This window comes from Salvelinus fontinalis, chromosome 40 (genome assembly GCF_029448725.1).
Source record: "Salvelinus fontinalis isolate EN_2023a chromosome 40, ASM2944872v1, whole genome shotgun sequence".
NCBI classification, from domain to species: domain Eukaryota; kingdom Metazoa; phylum Chordata; class Actinopteri; order Salmoniformes; family Salmonidae; genus Salvelinus; species Salvelinus fontinalis.
The window spans coordinates 25,748,698-25,768,906 of NC_074704.1; the positions used below are offsets into that span (position 1 = coordinate 25,748,698).

General features: G+C 46.8%; 1 pseudogene; it reads left to right on the forward strand.

Annotated features, from left to right (window-relative positions):
* Positions 1-20,209, forward strand: part of LOC129839611 (zinc finger protein 271-like) — an 83,500-nt pseudogene that overhangs the window by 11,067 nt on the left and 52,224 nt on the right.

Sequence of the window (20,209 nt, forward strand, 5' to 3'; positions counted from 1 at the left end):
CAATCGCTGCAGCTGTACACAGCCCATCTGTAAATAGCCCATCCACCTACCTACCTCATCTCCATATTGTTTTATGAATATTTTGTTTTGCTCTTTTGCACACCAGTATTTCTACTTGCACATCATCATCTGCACATCTATCACTCCAGTGTTAATTTGCTAAATTGTAATTATTTTGCCACTAAGGCCTATTTATTGCCTTACCTCCTTACTCCATTTGCACACACTGTAAATAGATTTTTCTATTGTGTTACTGACTGTACGTTTGTTTATCCCACGTGTAACTCTGTTGTTTTTGTCACACTGCTCTGCTTTATCTTGGCCAGGTCACAGTTGTAAATGAGAACTTGTTCTCAACTGACCTACCTGGTTAAATAAAGGTAAAATAAAAAATACTAACGTTATTGACACCCAAATGGATACTGTCATTAACGCCGTTCTTCAATAATTACACATCATTCTTAATACTGTAGCAAACATATTAAGCAGAATATTCAAGCGATCCTTACAATTATAATCCAAAGTAGTGTGAAATGCACTAATAAGCAACCTGGAAATGGAGGTTACTCCCCTGAGTTTTTTCACATTCAGAATACATTGTGAAAAACTAAAATCTTTGCTCACCATTTTTGCTCCTGGTAGATATACTACATCCAAAACTATCGGTTTTCTCATTAGCATGGAGGTGTTTCTGCAATCAAATTGTGTGTGCATCGCCCTCATGCCGCAATTTTATTAAACACAGAAAGGGGCCTATATTGGAGACCAAAAGTCGTCTGGCACACTGCTTAGTTTCAACAACATGAATATCTTATTTCTAGTCTACAATCTTAGATGTAACTACTAATGTGAAAACAAGACAATATGACTATTCTTGCTCATTGTAAGACAAATGTCAAATAATCATTACGTCAATTATTGTACAACATCATGGCTACGCTGTTGGCATCATTTACAGTGGATTTCTGCTGTTGTGGGCCTTTAACCATCTGTCTGACTTTGTTGTTCACACAGGAGAGAGACGTGACTATCGTGGATCCTCTGGGGAGCCTCAGCAACAGCATGATGCTGACAGGGCAGAGAAGAGTCTCTACACATCAGAACACCTCAAGAAACACCTGCGGAGATCCACAAGGAAGAGACCTCACTGCTGCTCTGATTGTGGGAAGAGATTCACCTCATCAGCAGGCATTAAACTTCATCAGATAATCCACACAGGATCACAGAAATATTATAGCTGTAATCAATGTAGGAAGAGTTGTACTCAGCTAAGCAGCCTGATATTACACCAGAGAAAACACACAGGAAAGAAATCGTATAGCTGTGATGAATGCGTGAAGATTTTTACTTGTTCTAGCCGTCTTGTTGTACACCAGAGTATACACACCGGAAAGAAACCTTATAGCTGTAACCAATGTGGGAAGAGTTTTACTACATCTAGCTATCTAACTATACACCAGCGGACACACACAGGAGAGAAACCTTATAGCTGTAACCAATGTGGGAAGAGTTTTACTACATCTAGCTATCTAACTATACACCAGCGGACACACACAGGAGAGAATCCTTGCTGTAACCAATGTGGGAAGAGTTTTACTACATCTAGCTATCTAACTATACACCAGAGAACACACACAGGAGAAAAACCTCATAGCTGAAATCAATGTGGGACGAGATACTCTGATAAAAGATCTCTGATTAATCATCAGAAAATACATGTCGTTTCATGATATCAATAAAATCCGGGCTCTGAATTGAATGAGTACTATTTATATGATTTAACAAAAAGTGACTAACAAGAAAAGAGTTGTGTTACACTTACCACGATGGTGACCCACTTGAATCAAAATGCAACACTTCAAAATGTAGCGATCTATTTTCTACAAATTTTCCTCCAACCAGGGATGTACACATTATTCCCAGATTCTGTGTGGTTTTTGAGCTTATAGTTTTAACAGGACGTGCTACCTCATCTCCCTCCTCTCGGCACATTTGATTTCAACATGATATCGATGAGTTATGACAAATAAGTGTTGCGTTCCTTTGTTTAGTGACCGCTAAATTTAAATGCAGCACTCCAACATGTAGTTGACTGTCTTCTGCAAGTTGTCCTCTAACCAGTGAGGTAAAAGATCTCCCATTTCCATGTGTTTTGTTTAGTTGTGTTAGTTTCAACATCCCAAACAACCTGATTTCCCCCCTAATCGATATCAGTGATTTATTGCTACTTGTAAAAACAACAGCATTTTTGGTGCTTGTGCAGTTTATAAGGAGCTTGTTTTAAATAAATACAAGTAATATGATTATTGTGGCAGATGTTTGTGTATATAGCACATTTTATGTTTAGGTTTTCAATATATCACAAACTGTTTCTGTATATTGGTTATTGATTTGGACACATTAAATCTGTGTTTTGACATTGGGGGTATCCCAACCGAGCAAAGTGTCTTTGAAAAGACGTTGAAAATAAGACTATGCAACGATGCTATGCCCATCGTCCAATATTCATTCGGTTGTAGTTAAATTACTAGAAAACAATTGAATTTTAACGTACTTACAGGTAGCCTGGTGGTTAGAGCGTTGGGTCAGTAACCAAAAGGTTGCTGGATCGAATCCCCGAGCTGACAATATGTCTTTCTGACCCTAAACAAGGCAGTTAACACACTGTTCCTAGGTCGTCATTGAAAATAAGAATTTGTTCTTAACTGACTTGCCTAGTTAAATAAAAAGTGGACTAGAGTTCTTGAAGCTAGTGAGTTTTCCGTAAAGAAAAATTTGAAAGAAATAATACTATTGTATATTATTATTTAGAAATATGTGTTTTTTTCTAGTGTTTAATTGTTGACAACCACTAGACACCACGTTTATATTGGTGAAGGTGAAGTATTGTAGTTGATTATAATGTGAAAAAACTAAGTTGTTTTCTGTTGGTGATGAGCAAACTTGTCCATCAAAAATATAGGATATATTTGCTGTCTTGAAGGGGAAGGTTTTACAGGCTTTGGTTTTTCCATTTATGTTTTGAGGTTGGACTTTAGCATGTATTGCTAGTTAGCACGTATAGCTTGTTAGCACGTAGGACGCACTGATTGGTGTCACCTCGTTAGTCAGTATGTGTTACACCTGTGCTGGCCAATCTCGTTAGTGGGAAGGTGTTTCACGTGAGCTGGTCCAGGTTCTATTTAAGTGTGTCTGGCCCAGTGCTCCAGTTGTCTTGATAGATGTGGAGAATCAACACCTTTAGTTGTTCCACCTTTTTGGTTTGCTTCCTATCTGTAAGTTTGGTGTGGGTTTTCTTTTCTCATGGTGGGTGTCTTTTAACACCCACCCACGGTGGGTGTCTTTTAGGTCCCAGTTGTTGTTACTAGTTAACTTTCAGTGGACACTGAGAGCAAAACTGCAACATTATGTTATAATACTTTTATTGCATCAAATGGTGATTTTATGCAACATAATAGAGGGTTCTTAGAACTATTGTGTCTGTGTTCTACTGAGGATGGGCCTCTGGGAGATAACACTGACAGGAGATTTACAATGTCTTTTGGGTGATAAAACTTAAAGAGACCGCATTCCAGAGCATGAGTTAATGTTTCTGTTCTATATGGTAACAGGGAGAGATGACCTCAGGGCCAGACCCTGGTCTCTACACAAAGACTACTGTTTTTACATTAGATACTGTCTGCTGTGAATTGTAAGTATCTTTCATACAAATCTTAACCTTGTGACCCGTTCTATACATCTGTTGTTCGTCATGTAGGTTGAAAGGGGTGTATCTTGGCTGTAAAAGACCTTTGTACTTTTGTCTCGTGGCTCTCAATGAATCATCTGGGGGTGGTTCATCGACCAGCCATCATCGTAGTGCACTCAATTGATTCACTTTATATGTGTACGTTGTATTGACCTGCTTCCTTATTATTAAGTGAATAAAGATTTAGTTTAACTCTGACTTGTGTGATAAGTTTCTCATTTGATATGAAAGAAATTAACCACATTTGGATGTTTATCTTCACTTGGTGACCACTCCTGACGACCTGGTAAATGGTGCACCAGGGATCCCTCAAACTTGGGATCTCAGGGAGACCAAACTTTGGGAAGGGAGCAGATGGTCCCACCTTTGATCAGAGGCAGCGAGCCAAGTGGATATCAAATCTCAAACCTAGTTTTTAAAAAAGAGGTGAGCGAAACACTGTTAGGAATTTTGTTAATAAATAGTTAAAACAAATTCTAGCTATAACTAATTGAACTCTGCACGCCTGGTGAAAAGAGACTTGTGTTGTGGGTTATAAAATAAGCAGAAAGGGTCATTGAACTATGGTTGAACTAACCCAATTTAGCCCTGAGATGTTTAGATAAGGCTGTGGGTATCTTTTTAGGTCTTCCATTATCTTGAGTTGTCTGCTAAAGTGGTAATAAATTAGTGAGCCTTCAGGATAATTGATTATATTGTGTGTGTGCTGTGAAGTTGGAATGAACTTTTGAACCTGTTTTCTATTTGTCAGGACAATGAGACTTATTCTGTAACCTATGACGTCATATCTTGTATATAAACCTGTTTATGATCAAATGGTAGCGTGCTCCGAGATTAAATTCTAATTTTAATAAGACTGTATCCTGTCTATGTTAATAAGTATCTTACAAAATCTTATAAATAGACAGATTGAATTTAATTAATGAGTACATTAGAGGAATAATTTAATTCCACTAACAAACACTCAGTGTAGTTTTTAGAAAAGCCTCATAGGCTCTGAGTGTGTGTTCCTGTGTGAGGGGGGCACCTTGGAGGTGTAAAAAGGGCCCAGTCAGGAGGCTCTGAGTGTGTGTTCCTGTATTTCCCCAGTATGACCACTTTAGGGTAAGTTTCCCTAAGGATGAAACTACACTGCTCAAAAAAATAAAGGGAACACTTAAACAACACAATGTAACTCCAAGTCAATCACACTTCTGTGAAATCAAACTGTCCACTTAGGAAGCAACACTGATTGACAATAAATTTCACATGCTGTTGTGCAAATGGAATAGACAAAAGGTGGAAATTATAGGCAATTAGCAAGACACCCCCAATAAAGGAGTGATTCTGCAGGTGGTGACCACAGACCACTTCTCAGTTCCTATGCTTCCTGGCTGATGTTTTGGTCACTTTTGAATGCTGGCGGTGCTTTCACTCTAGTGGTAGCATGAGACGGAGTCTACAACCCACACAAGTGGCTCAGGTAGTGCAGCTCATCAATGCGAGCTGTGGCAAGGTTTGCTGTGTCTGTCAGCGTAGTGTCCAGAGCATGGAGGCGCTACCAGGAGACGTGGAGGAGGCCGTAGGAGGGCAACAACCCAGCAGCAGGACCGCTACCTCCGCCTTTGTGCAAGGGGGAGCACTGCCAGAGCCCTGCAAAATGACCTCCAGCAGGCCACAATGTTGTTATCAATATACACTCTAAAGAGTATAGGTTCCTGGAGCATCCTTTAGGGGTTCTTCAAATTGAAACTGTGGGGGAATCACTAAAAGTTATTTGAAGAACATTTTGTGGGAACCCCTATAAGTTATTTGAAGAACCCCTTATCATGGTTCCTCAAAGAACCCTTTGGGGTTCATTTTTTAACTCCCTGTCCACCCTCCCTCCATTATAAAAACATATTTTAATAATAACAAGATTGATATAATTAATTCATTGTTTATTTAGTGGCACCACAAATGTGAATTAATATTTACCAAACAAAACACATTACAAAATTGCAACATTTCTGCAGACATGTCAGACCATAATAAATAATACATTTACTTTGTATAGTGCTTTTCATGACATTTAAAAATATATGAATAATGATGTACAATAAAACAACATACATTAAAAATGAATCATAGGTAAACTAACAACATTGAAGACTTGATGCTAAATACAGATTTTTCAGCTTTAGTGTGTATCGTATCCACTTAGTTTAGGAAGAAACAGATGATTGGTGCATAGGCAGACCTTGTCACGGACATAAAGGCCACTCGGGTCCTCATTGAAGATGTAGGGCAAGAGCAGAATCGCTGCTGTAGTCTCGAGTCCTAGTAAAGTAAAACAATGATCTTACTACACTTGGTAATTTTATTACAAAATACATTAGAGAAAGGGAAGGAATAAGAGCAAATACCTCTTCTGTATTGTCCTTCGGGGACTGTCAAAATAGCAGGATGATGTCCTCACCCCTGCCTCGCCTCTCGACCTCTGATAGTCCTTGAATAATCTTTTTGTCTATATCCATTCCATGGACTTGATTCATTTCTGAGAAGATCTGAAAAGATAATTTGCACACATTTGTACGCTAATAGATGTCAGTTTGTATTGACTGCTATGTAGGTTTAAAACCTCTACCGCTTCTCCCTCCCGGATCCGGGATCCTCCTCATCAAAAAAGCTGACTAGCCTAGCCTAGCACCACAGGGATATCATATAATATAATTTCATGAAATCACAAGTCCAATACAGCAAATGAAAGATAAACATCTTGTGAATCCATTCATCAGATGACAGTCCTATAATATCATGTTATACAATACATTTATGTTTTGTTCGAAAATGTGCATATTTAGAGGTATGAATCGTAGTTTTACATTGCAGCCACCGTCACAAATAGCACCAAAACAGACAGAATAATTACAGAGAGCAACGTGAAATACATAAATACTCATCATAAGTCAAAACCTACATCCGGTTTGGAGCGAGCGGTCGCATTTGCATTCGCTCTGCAGGTAGTATAACTTTTCATTATATTTCATTACATTTCATTATAGTACAACGGTTTAATTTGTCTAACCTTAGCAATTTCTTCTTAGCTAGCTACTTAGCCGTCTGTGTATAAAAGATAATTGCGTAATTATCGTATTCCGTCGTCTATCGTAGTCCACACTGCTATCTGCCCAGCAGCTAGCAAACGTCCACCGTCTACCGAATAGTAGTATAACTTTTCATTACATTTCATTATAGTACAACGGTCTGATTTTCATTTTCATTACAGTACAACGGTTTGATTTGTTTGATCTTAGCTAGCTACATAGCCGTCTTTGCATCAAACATAACTGTGTAGTTATTGAGGTTCGCCAGCCAGCTATTTTCGCCCTAACGTAACGCAACGTAGCCAACACTGCTAGCTAGCCAGCTTGCCACCGAATAGCAGCATTGTAGAAACGAGTGCATTACAACGGAACGACTTGATCAGTGTAGTGTTGGCTGACTACACAGTTGTCTTTGCTATCTTTGATTTGTATTTGTTCGATCTTAGCTAGCTACTTAGCTGGCTACATAGCCGTCTTTGTATCGGTGATAATTGTGTAGTTATCAAGGTTCGCTGAGGTTCGCTAGCCAGGTATTCTCGCCCTAACGTAACGCTACGTAACGTAGTCAACCCTGCTAGCTAGCCAGCTAGCCACCGATTAGCAGCACTGTAGAAACGATTACATTACAACGGAACGACTTGACTTGTGTAGTGTTAGCTAGCTACATAGTTTTCTTTGCTATCTTTGTATCTAAGATAATTGTGTAGCTTTGAGTAATTATCGGTTAGCTAGCCAGCTATTTTTCGCCTGCCGCGCTGCCGTCCTCCTACCTAGCCAACACTGCTAGCTAGCCAACTTCTACCGAATAGCAGCACTGTAGAAACTTACATTACAACGGAACGACTTGATTAGCGTAGTGTTAGCTAGTTGTCTTTGCTGTCCTTGTATCCATGATAATTGTGTAGTTTAGAGAAATTTAGTGAAATTGTCGAGGTTACCTAGCCAGCTTCACTTTCAACAACGTAGCCACTGCTAGCCAGGCTACTTCACCAGCTAGCAGTACTACATCATTTTAGTCAATAAGATCTTGTATTTTATTTTTATTTTTTTGCAACGTAAGCTTAACTTTCTGAACATTCGAGACGTGTAGCCCACTTGTCATTCTAATCTCCTTTGCATTAGCGTAGCCTCTTCTGTAGCCTGTCAACCATGTGTCTGTCTATCCCTGTTCTCTCCTCTCTGCACAGACCATACAAACGCTTCACACCGCGTGGCCGCGCCCACCCTAACCTGGTGGTCCCAGCCTGCACGACCCATGTGGAGTTCCAGGTCTCCGGTAGCCTCTGGAACTGCCGATCTGCGGCCAACAAGGCAGAGCTCATCTCAGCCTATGCGTCCCTCCAGTCCCTCGACTTCCTGGCACTGACGGAAACATGGCTCACCACAGATAACACTGCTACTCCTACTGCTCTCTCTTCGTCTGTCCACGTGTTCTCGCACACCCCGAGACCTTCTGGTCAGCGGGGTGGTGGCACCGGGATCCTCATCTCTCCCAAGTGGTCATTCTCTCTTTCTCCCCTTACCCATCTGTCTATCGCCTCCTTTGAATTCCATGCTGTCACAGTTACCAGCCCTTTCAAGCTTAACATCCTTATCATTTATCGCCCTCCAGGTTCCCTTGGAGAGTTCATCAATGAGCTTGATGCCTTGATAAGCTCCTTTCCTGAGGACGGCTCACCTCTCACAGTTCTGGGTGACTTTAACCTCCCCATGTCTACCTTTGACTCATTCCTCTCTGCCTCCTTCTTTCCACTCCTCTCCTCTTTTGACCTCACCCTCTCACCTTCCCCCCCTACTCACAAGGCAGGCAATACGCTTGACCTCATCTTTACTAGATGCTGTTCTTCCACTAACCTCATTGCAACTCCCCTCCAAGTCTCCGACCACTACCTTGTATCCTTTTCCCTCTCGCTCTCATCCAACACTTCCCACACTGCCCCTACTCGGATGGTATCGCGCCGTCCCAACCTCCGCTCTCTCTCCCCCGCTACTCTCTCCTCTTCCATCCTATCATCTCTTCCCTCTGCCCAAACCTTCTCCAACCTATCTCCTGATTCTGCCTCCTCAACCCTCCTCTCCTCCCTTTCTGCATCCTTTGACTCTCTATGTCCCCTATCCTCCAGGCCGGCTCGGTCCTCCCATCCCGCTCCGTGGCTCGACGACTCATTGCGAGCTCACAGAACAGGGCTCCGGGCAGCCGAGCGGAAATGGAGGAAAACTCGCCTCCCTGCGGACCTGGCATCCTTTCACTCCCTCCTCTCTACATTTTCCTCTTCTGTCTCTGCTGCTAAAGCCACTTTCTACCACTCTAAATTCCAAGCATCTGCCTCTAACCCTAGGAAGCTCTTTGCCACCTTCTCCTCCCTCCTGAATCCTCCTCCCCCCCTCCCCCACCTCCTCCCTCTGTGCAGACGACTTCGTCAACCATTTTGAAAAGAAGGTCGACGACATCCGATCCTCGTTTGCTAAGTCAAACGACACCACTGGTTCTGCTCACACTGCCCAACCCTGTGCTTTGACCTCTTTCTCCCCTCTCTCTCCAGATGAAATCTCGCGTCTTGTGACGGCCGGCCGCCCAACAACCTGCCCGCTTGACCCTATCCCCTCCTCTCTTCTCCAGACCATTTCCGGAGACCTTCTACCTTACCTCACCTCGCTCATCAACTCATCCTTGACCGCTGGCTACGTCCCTTCCGTCTTCAAGAGAGCGAGAGTTGCACCCCTTCTGAAAAAACCTACACTCGATCCCTCCGATGTCAACAACTACAGACCAGTATCCCTTCTTTCTTTTCTCTCCAAAACTCTTGAACGTGCCGTCCTTGGCCAGCTCTCCTGCTATCTCTCTCAGAATGACCTTCTTGATCCAAATCAGTCAGGTTTCAAGACTAGTCACTCAACTGAGACTGCTCTTCTCTGTATCACGGAGGCGCTCCGCACTGCTAAAGCTAACTCTCTCTCCTCTGCTCTCATCCTTCTAGACCTATCGGCTGCCTTCGATACTGTGAACCATCAGATCCTCCTCTCCACCCTCTCCGAGTTGGGCATCTCCGGCGCGGCCCACGCTTGGATTGCGTCCTACCTGACAGGTCGCTCCTACCAGGTGGCGTGGCGAGAATCTGTCTCCTCACCACGCGCTCTCACCACTGGTGTCCCCCAGGGCTCTGTTCTAGGCCCTCTCCTATTCTCGCTATACACCAAGTCACTTGGCTCTGTCATAACCTCACATGGTCTCTCCTATCATTGCTATGCAGACGACACACAATTAATCTTCTCCTTTCCCCCTTCTGATGACCAGGTGGCGAATCGCATCTCTGCATGTCTGGCAGACATATCAGTGTGGATGACGGATCACCACCTCAAGCTGAACCTCGGCAAGACGGAGCTGCTCTTCCTCCCGGGGAAGGACTGTCCGTTCCATGATCTCGCCATCACGGTTGACAACGCCATTGTGTCCTCCTCCCAGAGCGCTAAGAACCTTGGCGTGATCCTGGACAACACCCTGTCGTTCTCCACCAACATCAAGGCGGTGGCCCGTTCCTGTAGGTTCATGCTCTACAACATCCGCAGAGTACGACCCTGCCTCACACAGGAAGCGGCGCAGGTCCTAATCCAGGCACTTGTCATCTCCCGTCTGGATTACTGCAACTCGCTGTTGGCTGGGCTCCCTGCCTGTGCCATTAAACCCCTACAACTCATCCAGAACGCCGCAGCCCGTCTGGTGTTCAACCTTCCCAAGTTCTCTCACGTCACCCCGCTCCTCCGCTCTCTCCACTGGCTTCCAGTTGAAGCTCGCATCCGCTACAAGACCATGGTGCTTGCCTACGGAGCTGTGAGGGGAACGGCACCTCAGTACCTTCAGGCTCTGATCAGGCCCTACACCCAAACAAGGGCACTGCGTTCATCCACCTCTGGCCTGCTCGCCTCCCTACCACTGAGGAAGTACAGTTCCCGCTCAGCCCAGTCAAAACTGTTCGCTGCTCTGGCACCCCAATGGTGGAACAAACTCCCTCACGACGCCAGGACAGCGGAGTCAATCACCACCTTCCGGAGACACCTGAAACCCCACCTCTTCAAGGAATACCTAGGATAGGATAAAGCAATCCTTCTGCCCCCCCCCCCCCTTAAAAGATCTAGATGCACTATTGTAAAGTGGCTGTTCCACTGGATGTCATAAGGTGAATGCACCAATTTGTAAGTCGCTCTGGATAAGAGCGTCTGCTAAATGACTTAAATGTAAATGTAAATGTATATGAAAAATACATGTTGTACAGCAAATGAAAGATAAACATCTTGTGAATCCAGCCAATATTTCCGATTTTTTAAGTGTTTTACAGCGAAAACACAATATATATTTATATTAGCTCACCAAAATAGCCAAACACACAACGCCATTTATTCACCGCCAACATAGCTTTCACAAAACCCACAAATAGAGATAAAATTAATCACTAAACTTTGAACAACTTCATCAGATGACAGTCTTATAACATCATGTTATACAATACATTTATGTTTTGTTCGAAAATTTGCATATTTAGAGCTACAAATCGTGGTTTTACATTGTGAATACGTAGCCATAATGCACCAAATTGTCCGGAGAAATTTTGGACAGTCACGTAATCTAACCAAAAAACTCATCATAAACTTTACTAATAAATACATGTTGTACAGCAAATGAAAGATACACTGGTTCTTAATGCAACCGCTGTGTTAGATTAAAAAAAAAACTTTAGTACAACGTACAGCATGCAATATTGTGAGACAGCGCCCAGCAATTCTCCGCCTTGTTGGAGCCAACATAAACCACAAAAATACGAAATAACATCATAAATATTCTCTTACCTTTGTTGATCTTCCATCAGAATGTAGTGCAAGGAGTCCTAGTTCCAGAATAAATCGTTGTTTTGTTTTAGAATGTCCATTTCTTCTGTCGAATTAGCAACTTTGGCTAGCCATGTGGAGAGCACATGTCCAAGAACTCTTAGCGTATGGAACGAAAAATTCCAAAAGTCCCAATAAACGTTGAATAAACTGGTCAAACTCGGTTGAAAATCCAACTTTATGATGTTTTTCTCATATGTATCCAATAAAATCAGAGCCGGAGCATTTCGTTGTGTATACCTAATGCATTTCAGAAGACAATGTTGGGTTCCCTGGTGCGCAGCTGAATACTGCCAATAGAGTGGACCTGTCACTCCAAAAGCTCTCATTCGGTCTCACATCAAGCTAGACACCCCATTCAACATTCCACTGCCTGTTGACATCTAGTGGAAGGCGTATGAAGTGCATACAGATCCATAAATAAAAGGCAATTGAATAGGCAAGCCCTGACACAGAGCCCCATTTTCAGAATTTTCACTTCCTGTTTGGAAGTTTGCTGCCAGATGAGGTCTGTTTTACTCACAGATATAATTGAAACAGTTTTCGAAACTTCAGAGTGTTTTATATCTAATATTAATAATAATATGCATATTGTATGATCTAGAACAGAGTACGAGGCCGTTTAATGTGGGCACGATTTTTTCCCAAAGTGAAAACAGTGCCCCCTATTTCTTAATGCACACTTCAAATGCAGCTGTCCTACAACATATCTGTGCCTTATTCTTGATCCCAATTGCATTGTGTCCATGTTCTGTCCTATAAGAATTTCAAAGGAAGAGAAAATGTGTCAAAGAATAGTCTTACCAGCATTAAAACATATATATAGTGGGGAGAACAAGTATTTGATAAACTGCCGATTTTGCAGGTTTTCATACTTACAAAGCATGTAGAGGTCTGTATTTTTTTTTATCATAGGTACACTTCAACTGTGAGAGATGGAATCTAAAACAAAAATCCAGAAAATCACATTTCCAAAATGGGATACTATTGTCCATGTAACGTTTCCAAAATGGGATACTATTGTCCATGTAACGTTTCCAAAATGGGATAGTATTGTCCATGTAACGTTTCCAAAATCGTTTAGTATTGTCCATGTAACGTTTCCAAAATGGGATAGTATTGTGCATGTAACGTTTCCAAAATGGGATAGTATTGTCCATGTAACGTTTCCAAAAATGGGATAGTATTGTACCTGTAACGTTTCCAAAATGTGATAGTATTGTCCATGTAACGTTTCCAAAATGGGATAGTATTGTAATGACCTGACTAGATCATAAATTAACAATTGTCCAGACAGAGGGTTGAGTTTGCGAATTGACGGTTTATTATAAACAAACTTTACACAGGCTACTGTTTGGCCGTAGCCCACGCCAAATAAATGGAAGATAACCCACAAGCCAATCGTGACCTTCTCTTGTGAAGCCCAGACGTAAGAGAGAGAACAAAGGCTGAACCTAATCTTAACTTCCAATGCTCCATCCCCCTGCCCAACACCCCTCCACGCCATTCCGCCAACCGCCAGGATGCCCGGCATCAGAACATTCCAGGCATTCCCGTGATTGGCAGATAGCAGGTTGATTGACATGTCGGACCCCGCGAACACTGGGTACTGGTAAGTACAACACAACCACCTACTAGCCTAACACACAGCTGTCTGTGCGGGTCGCTACACAGCCCGCCCACCACAAAGTCCCTTGTCCCCGAGGGAACAAACAAAGTCTCTGAAGCGACCCGGAGGTCTCCTTTGCCTGCGTGGCCGTGATGGCCGCAGAGTGCCCCTCTGGGAACCAGGGGATGAAGGCAGGGATATGGGGGACAAGGAAGCGGGAACGGGTAATACAGTCCGTGGCTCTTGGGAACCACGCGGTGACACAGGCGGGGGAGACAGGGGGAGTGGGCTGTCTGGAGCCTTGTCTGCGGCGGCTGGAGAATGACATTGCCAGAGAGGGGAATTGTGGGGGTTCCTGGGGTTTGGGGAGAAGAGGCCCCTCTGTATGGGGCTAACCTGTCCCGGTGCAGTGCCACCTTTCTCCCCCTGGGAGGAAGCTGCACCCGGTACACAACCTCCCCTACCCTCTCCAGGACACTGCAGGGTCCCACCCAGTGACTGTCCAACTTGGGGCATCTGCCTTTTTTCCTTAGGGGGCTGTAGACCCAGACCAGCTCCCCAGCCACAAAGTGCCTTCCCCGGGAGTGCACGTCATAGTTCCTCTTCTGCCTCACACCTGCATTCACCAGCTGCTCTCTGGCGAAGATGTGGGCTGTCTCCTGGAGTCTCCGGGCATACTCCGGCCCTGGGGGAACATGAGGGCTATCCAGGGGCCGACCAAACGCCATCTCCGCAGGGGTGCGGATCTCTCTCCCCAGCATGAGGAGGGCAGGCGTGCAGGAGGTGGAGTCTTGGACAGCGGAGCGGCATGCCATGAGGACCATAGGCAGGTGCTTGTCCCAGTCACGCTGGTGTTTGGAAGAGACGATGGCCAGCTGCTGTACAAGCGTTTTGTTGAAGCGCTCCACAAGGCCATCACTTTGAGGATGGAGAGGAGTAGTGCGGGTCATGTGCATACCCAGCCTCTCACACATGGTGGCGAACACACGGGACTCAAAGTTTCTGCCCTGGTCGCTGTGGATGGACTCTGCAGCTCCAAACCTGCTGAACATCCCCGCTGTCAGGGCGTCGACGATGGTCTCTGCCTCCTGGTCAGGAAGAGCATAGGCCTCGGGCCATTTTGTGAAATAGTCCATGGCCGTGAGCACCCAGCGGTTTCCACTGTCTGTGGTGGGGAACGGCCCAACTACATCCACTCCCACCCTCTCCATGGGAGCCCCCACTGGGAACTGTTCAAGCTGAGCATGAGAGCTGCCTGGGGGGCCCTTTCTCGCTGTGCAGTTGTCACAGCGGCAACAAAAGTCCTCCACATCCCTCTTGTGCTGCCCCCAGTAGAAGACCTGACGGTGGCGGCGCAGTGTTTTTGTGACCCCAAAGTGTCCAATCCCCCCCCCCCCCCCCATGAGTACTCTGGAGCACAGCCTCCCGCAATGCTTTTGGGACCACCACCTGCCACCTCTTCTCTCCTGTAGCTGACTCCTTCCATGCCCGCTGTAGCATGCCATAAGCCAGCCGCAGCCGCTCAAACTTTGACCATAACCCTTTGGTCGCGAGTGAGAGCGCTGTCACCTCTTCCCATGGTGGCCTCACCTGCGCCTCTACCCACTGTAGCACTGGCTGTAGGTCTGTGTCCCGTCCCTGCTGCTGCCCCCATTCAGCCACGTCGATAGTCTGCAGCTCACAGCAGACAGGCCTGCTCGCCCGACACACTGTGGCACAGACCCCCTCTGCACACAGCTCTCTCTCCCGTCCCTCTCTCCGTTCACAGTGGCGGCAGCCGTCTGCAGTACAGGGCCGACGGGACATGGCGTCGGCGTTGGAGTGGCGTGCCCCTGCCCTGTGCACCACCGTGAAGTCATTCGGCTGAAGCTCCTCCAACCAGCGTGCCACCTGCCCCTCTGGCTCTCTGAAAGAAATGAGCCACTGGAGAGCAGAGTGGTCAGTCCTTACAGTAAAGGGCAGACCACCCAGGTAGTACTTGAAGTGTTTGACGGAAGCCACAACAGCCAAGAGCTCCCGCCGGGTGACACAGTAGCGGCGCTCATGTTTGTCAAATGTTTTGCTGAAGTACGCCACCACTCTCTCCCCCTCTGGCCCCACCTGGGCCAGCACCCCACCCATGCCCACATTGCTCGCGTCTGTGTCCAGGATAAAGGGCAAGGTGAGGTCAGGGGGGGCGAGCACGGGGGCCTCGATCAGTGCACGTTTGAGGGTGTTAAACGCCTCCTCGCACTCCACTGTCCAAGTGAAAGCCTTGTCCTTCGGCAGCAGGCGGTTCAGTGGAGCAGCAACGCTTGAGAGGCCCCGTACAAACCTCCTGTAGTATGAGGCCAAGCCCAGGAAGCTCTTCAGCTGACGCTGGTCGGTGGGGGTGGGCCAGTCTCTGACAAGCCCCTACCTTGTCCTCCATGGTGCTGATCCCCTCCTTCCCCACTCGGTGGCCCAAGAAGGACACCTCTCTCCTCATGAAGTGGCACTTCTCGGGGTGGAGCTTCAGACCTGCGGCAGCCACCCTCTCCAGCACACGCCGTGCGCCCCCAGGGCTGACTGGAAGGAGCTGCCATGGGCCAGGATGTCATCGAGGTATACCAGACACTCTTGTCGGGGGATGCCATCCAGCACCCTGTCCATCAAACGCTCAAAAGTAGCTGGAGCGTTGCACAGGCCAAAGCACAGGACCTTGAACTGCCAGTGTCCTCTGTTAGTGGAGAACGCAGTTTTGGCTCTGGCCTCTGGGGAGAGGGGCACCTGCCAGTAGCCACTGCGGAGGTCTAGTGAGGAGAACCAGGAGGACCCCCTAACCAGGTCCAGCGACTCATCGATACGTGGTATGGGGTATGAGTCCTTCCTGGTTACCTCATTCAGCCGCCTGTAGTCCGCACAGAACCTCAGCTTGCCCCCCTTCTTCGGAACCATGACGACTGGCGCCGCCCAGGGGCTGTCTGAGGGCTCAATGAAGTCTGCCCGCTGCATCTCCAACACAGCCTTGTCTGCCGCCCCCTGGCGTGCCAGCGGGATACGCATCTTGATGGGTCGAGCATCACCTGTGTCGATCTCATGCTGCACCAGATGAGTCTGACCCACCTCTTCCTCACTCAGCGCAAAACTGTCTCTGAATTCAAACAGCAACTGCCACAACCGTTCCTGCTGCTCGGGGTCAAGACCAACACAGTTCCTCCCCCATATCTCCCTCACTGCAGACAGTGTCCTCTCCTCTCCCATCGGGGGTAGCTGGGCTGGGGGGGCGCGGCCCGGGCTCACAGAGGGCTGTGTCGTGGAGGTAGCTGGGGGAATGTAACACACCGCCGTAGGTGACAGGGGGGCTGGGGAAAAGTCACACACAGCTGTGGGGGAGGGGGGGCAGCCATGAGTCTCTGCTGCTTTAACTGTTGGAGTAAAGGGTTTGTTGGGTTGAGTGAATGTGACATTAGGGGGGGCCATGGTGACTTCCGGCCCTCCCTGGAAGCTCAGTGTGCCCCTATTTAGGTCTAACTGGCAGCATGTGCTCCTAAGAAAGTCCAACCCCAGGATACAAGGGTCCTGCACAGCCGCCACCCACACAGGATGACGCACAGTCCTGCCCCCTACTGTCAGAGTCATTATTCCCTTCCGTTTCATGGGTGCCAGCTCACCTGTGACTGTGCGGAGCTGCACAGTTGTAGGCTCACACTGAGTCCAACCTGGCACAATATCTGGCCTCACCAGGGTTACTGTGGACCAAGTGTCCACCAGGGCGGAGCAGGGCACCCCCTCCACAGTGACAGGGACATGACAAAAGTCTCCAACACAGGTCCGGCCCACCACAACAACAGGCTCCATCCGCTTGCCCTCGTCTGCTTCTGGGGGAAGTGAAGCCTTGCTTCACCGTCTGTGCCGGTGGGCTCCTCCTGAAGAAGATGGTGGTTGGGATGGAAAGCCAGGGGTCCGCACTACCCGGTCTATGCGGACCCCGAGCCGTTTCCCTGAGCTCTGGGGGACATGGGGCAATTTCGGCGCAGATGGCCTGGCTGGCCACAACCCCAGCAGACCCTGGGACCAGAGCGTGTGTTTCGTGCCGCCTGTAGCGACACAGCACGAATGAGTTCTGTCATTTCAGCCACCCATGCAGGCTTTTCCGGCTCCGGGCTGCTCTGCCCCCCAGCGCACAGAGGGTCTGTCTCCCTGCACCCCCACCAAAGCCCAAGCTGAAGCCCCAGCCCACACCAGCTCCCTCTCCAAAGCCATCTCCAAGGCTATCTGCAATGACTCAGGATGAGCCAGCTGGGTCTGTATGCGCAGCTCCGTAGGAGAGAGCGCCTGTATGAACTGGTCCCGTGCTAGCTCGCTCTGCACGGAGGGGGGCATGTGAGCATATGCCCGCCGAGAGAGGCTCTCAATGTCATTATCTAGCACCCGTAGAGGCTCTCCAGGCTGCCTGCGTCTATTACTCAGTTCGGAGCGCAGTAGCCCGGGCTGTACACACTGTCCATATCGCCTCCTCAGTGCTCCCACTAAAGCACCATAATCATGTCTGTCCTCGGGGGTAATCAATATAAAACAGGCCAGAGCTTCATCCGTGAGGCATAAAGCCAACTGCAGTGCCCTTTCTTCATCTGACCAACCCCTAAAATGAGCTAACAGTTCAAACTGAGCATGAAAAGCTTCCCAATCCGCCTTACCGGAATACTTCGGGGTCTTAACAGATACGGACGCAGCCGGGAACCGGGCGCCGCCATGTTTGTTTACATCCTGAGCCCCAGATTCCTCGCCCCGCCGCGTCGACGTCACCCCTTCGGTCCGCCCACCAGAATCCGCGCGAAACACAGTCGACGAAGCACTCATGCCCGCTTCAGACGCCATCACTCTATCGTCCTCCCTCAAGCGGCCTCTGGGCTCCGACACCCTGGCGATCTCCTCAGCCAGATCCTCCGGCGTCCATGCACACGCACCTCCTTGGCCATAATCGGCCCCTACCTCCACCTTCACTTTCAGATTCCCTCGAAGCATTTTCAACCCCCGTTCCACCTACGGTAGCTAGCCACATAAGTCAGCTAGCTAGCTGGCTAACTTTTATCAACGTTTTTACTTCTGACACCAGTGTAATGACCTGACTAGATCATAAAGGAACAATTGTCCAGACAGAGGGTTGAGTTTACGAATTCACGGTTTATTAAACCAACTTTACACAGGCTACTGTTTGGCCGTAGCCCACGCCAAATAAGTGAAAGATAACCCACAAGCCAATCGTGACCTTCTCTTGTGAAGCCCAGACGTAAGAGAGAGAACAAAGGCTGAACCTGGTCTTAACTTCCAATGCTCCATCCCCCTGCCCAACCCCCCTCCACGCCACTCCACCAACCGCCAGGATGCCCGGCATCAGAACATTCCAGGCATTCCCGTGATTGGCAGATAGCAGGTTGATTGACATGTCGGACCCCGCGAACACTGGGTACTGGTCAGTACAACACAACCACCTACTTGCCTAACACATAACACACAGCTGTCTGTGAGGGTCGCTACAATATAATTAAATCTAACGTTTTACCATTGGAACACTTGATGTAATTAACTCAAACGTTTTACCATTGGAACACTTGATGTAATTAACGCAAACGTTTTACCATTGGAACACTTAATGTAATTAAATCAAAGTTTTACCATTGGAACACTTGATGTAATTAAATCAAAGTTTTACCATTGGAACACTTGATGTAATTAAATCAAACGTTTTACCATTGGAACACTTGATGTAATTAACTCAAACGTTTTACCATTGGAACGCTTGATGTAATTAAATCAAACGTTTTACCATTGGAACACTTGATGTAATTAAGTAATTGTTATTTTCGGATATAAAGACTACGTTGTATCAACAAAAAACGGATTGCAACTTGCAAAACATCTGGGAAGAAAATTACAGACGGAGGCGCAACAACTTCCAACTTTGTTCGACATTTGAAGCTGCACAAAGAACGGTAAGTCGTGGCTAATATAGTCGACAGCTATATAATTTTTGCTAGTATAGCATGTAGGCTAACGTAATGTAACGACCCTGGGTTTATAAGCGCGGAAATCGATTCTGCTGCTCGAGCATGCTTTTGCGTCACAGTCGATAGCGCGCCGGACCTCGGGCTAGGAGGTCGAGGGTTCGAGACCTGCTCCCTGCTGTTTCATTAGACTGGTGTCAGAAGTGATCGGACCTCGCATCCACGACAGTGCGTGTGCTTGGCCGGTGAGCGCGTTCCTGTAAGACGTAAAGTCGCAAGCTAGCGCGAGGACGCGCTCTTTGAAAGGAGGGAGTAGTGTAACGACCCTGGGTTTATAAGCGCGGAAATCGACTCTGCCGCTCGAGCATGCTTTTGCGGCACAGTCGATAGCGCGCCGGACCTCGGGCTAGGAGGTCGAGGGTTCGAGACTGTTGTTTCATTACAGTAACATTAAATCAATGAGCCTCCACACAGTCAGTCAGTGCGGGAACGTGAACATTGCACCCAAGATTGAGCTACAACTAGCTAGGCAGTTGGTAGCCTGGGCGATTGTGTACAAGCCTACATCGCCTGATTGCGCCCCATAGCTTGTCTTGACTTGGGACTTGAGTGCTAAGACTAGACACTTACTTGTGACTTGTAAAACAATGACTTGGTCCCACCTCTGGTATATACTGTATTCTATCCTATTCTACTGTATCTGTCTATGCATTACTCATCTCATATGCATACCGTATCTTAGTCTATGTATTGCTCATCTCATATGTATATACTGTATTCTATCCTATTCTACTGTATCTGTCTATGTATTACTCATCTCATATGTATATACTGTATTCTATTCTACTGTATCAGTCTATGCATTACTCATCTCATATGCATACCGTATCTTAGTCTATGTATTACTCATCTCATAAGAATTGAATAAACCACATTTAGG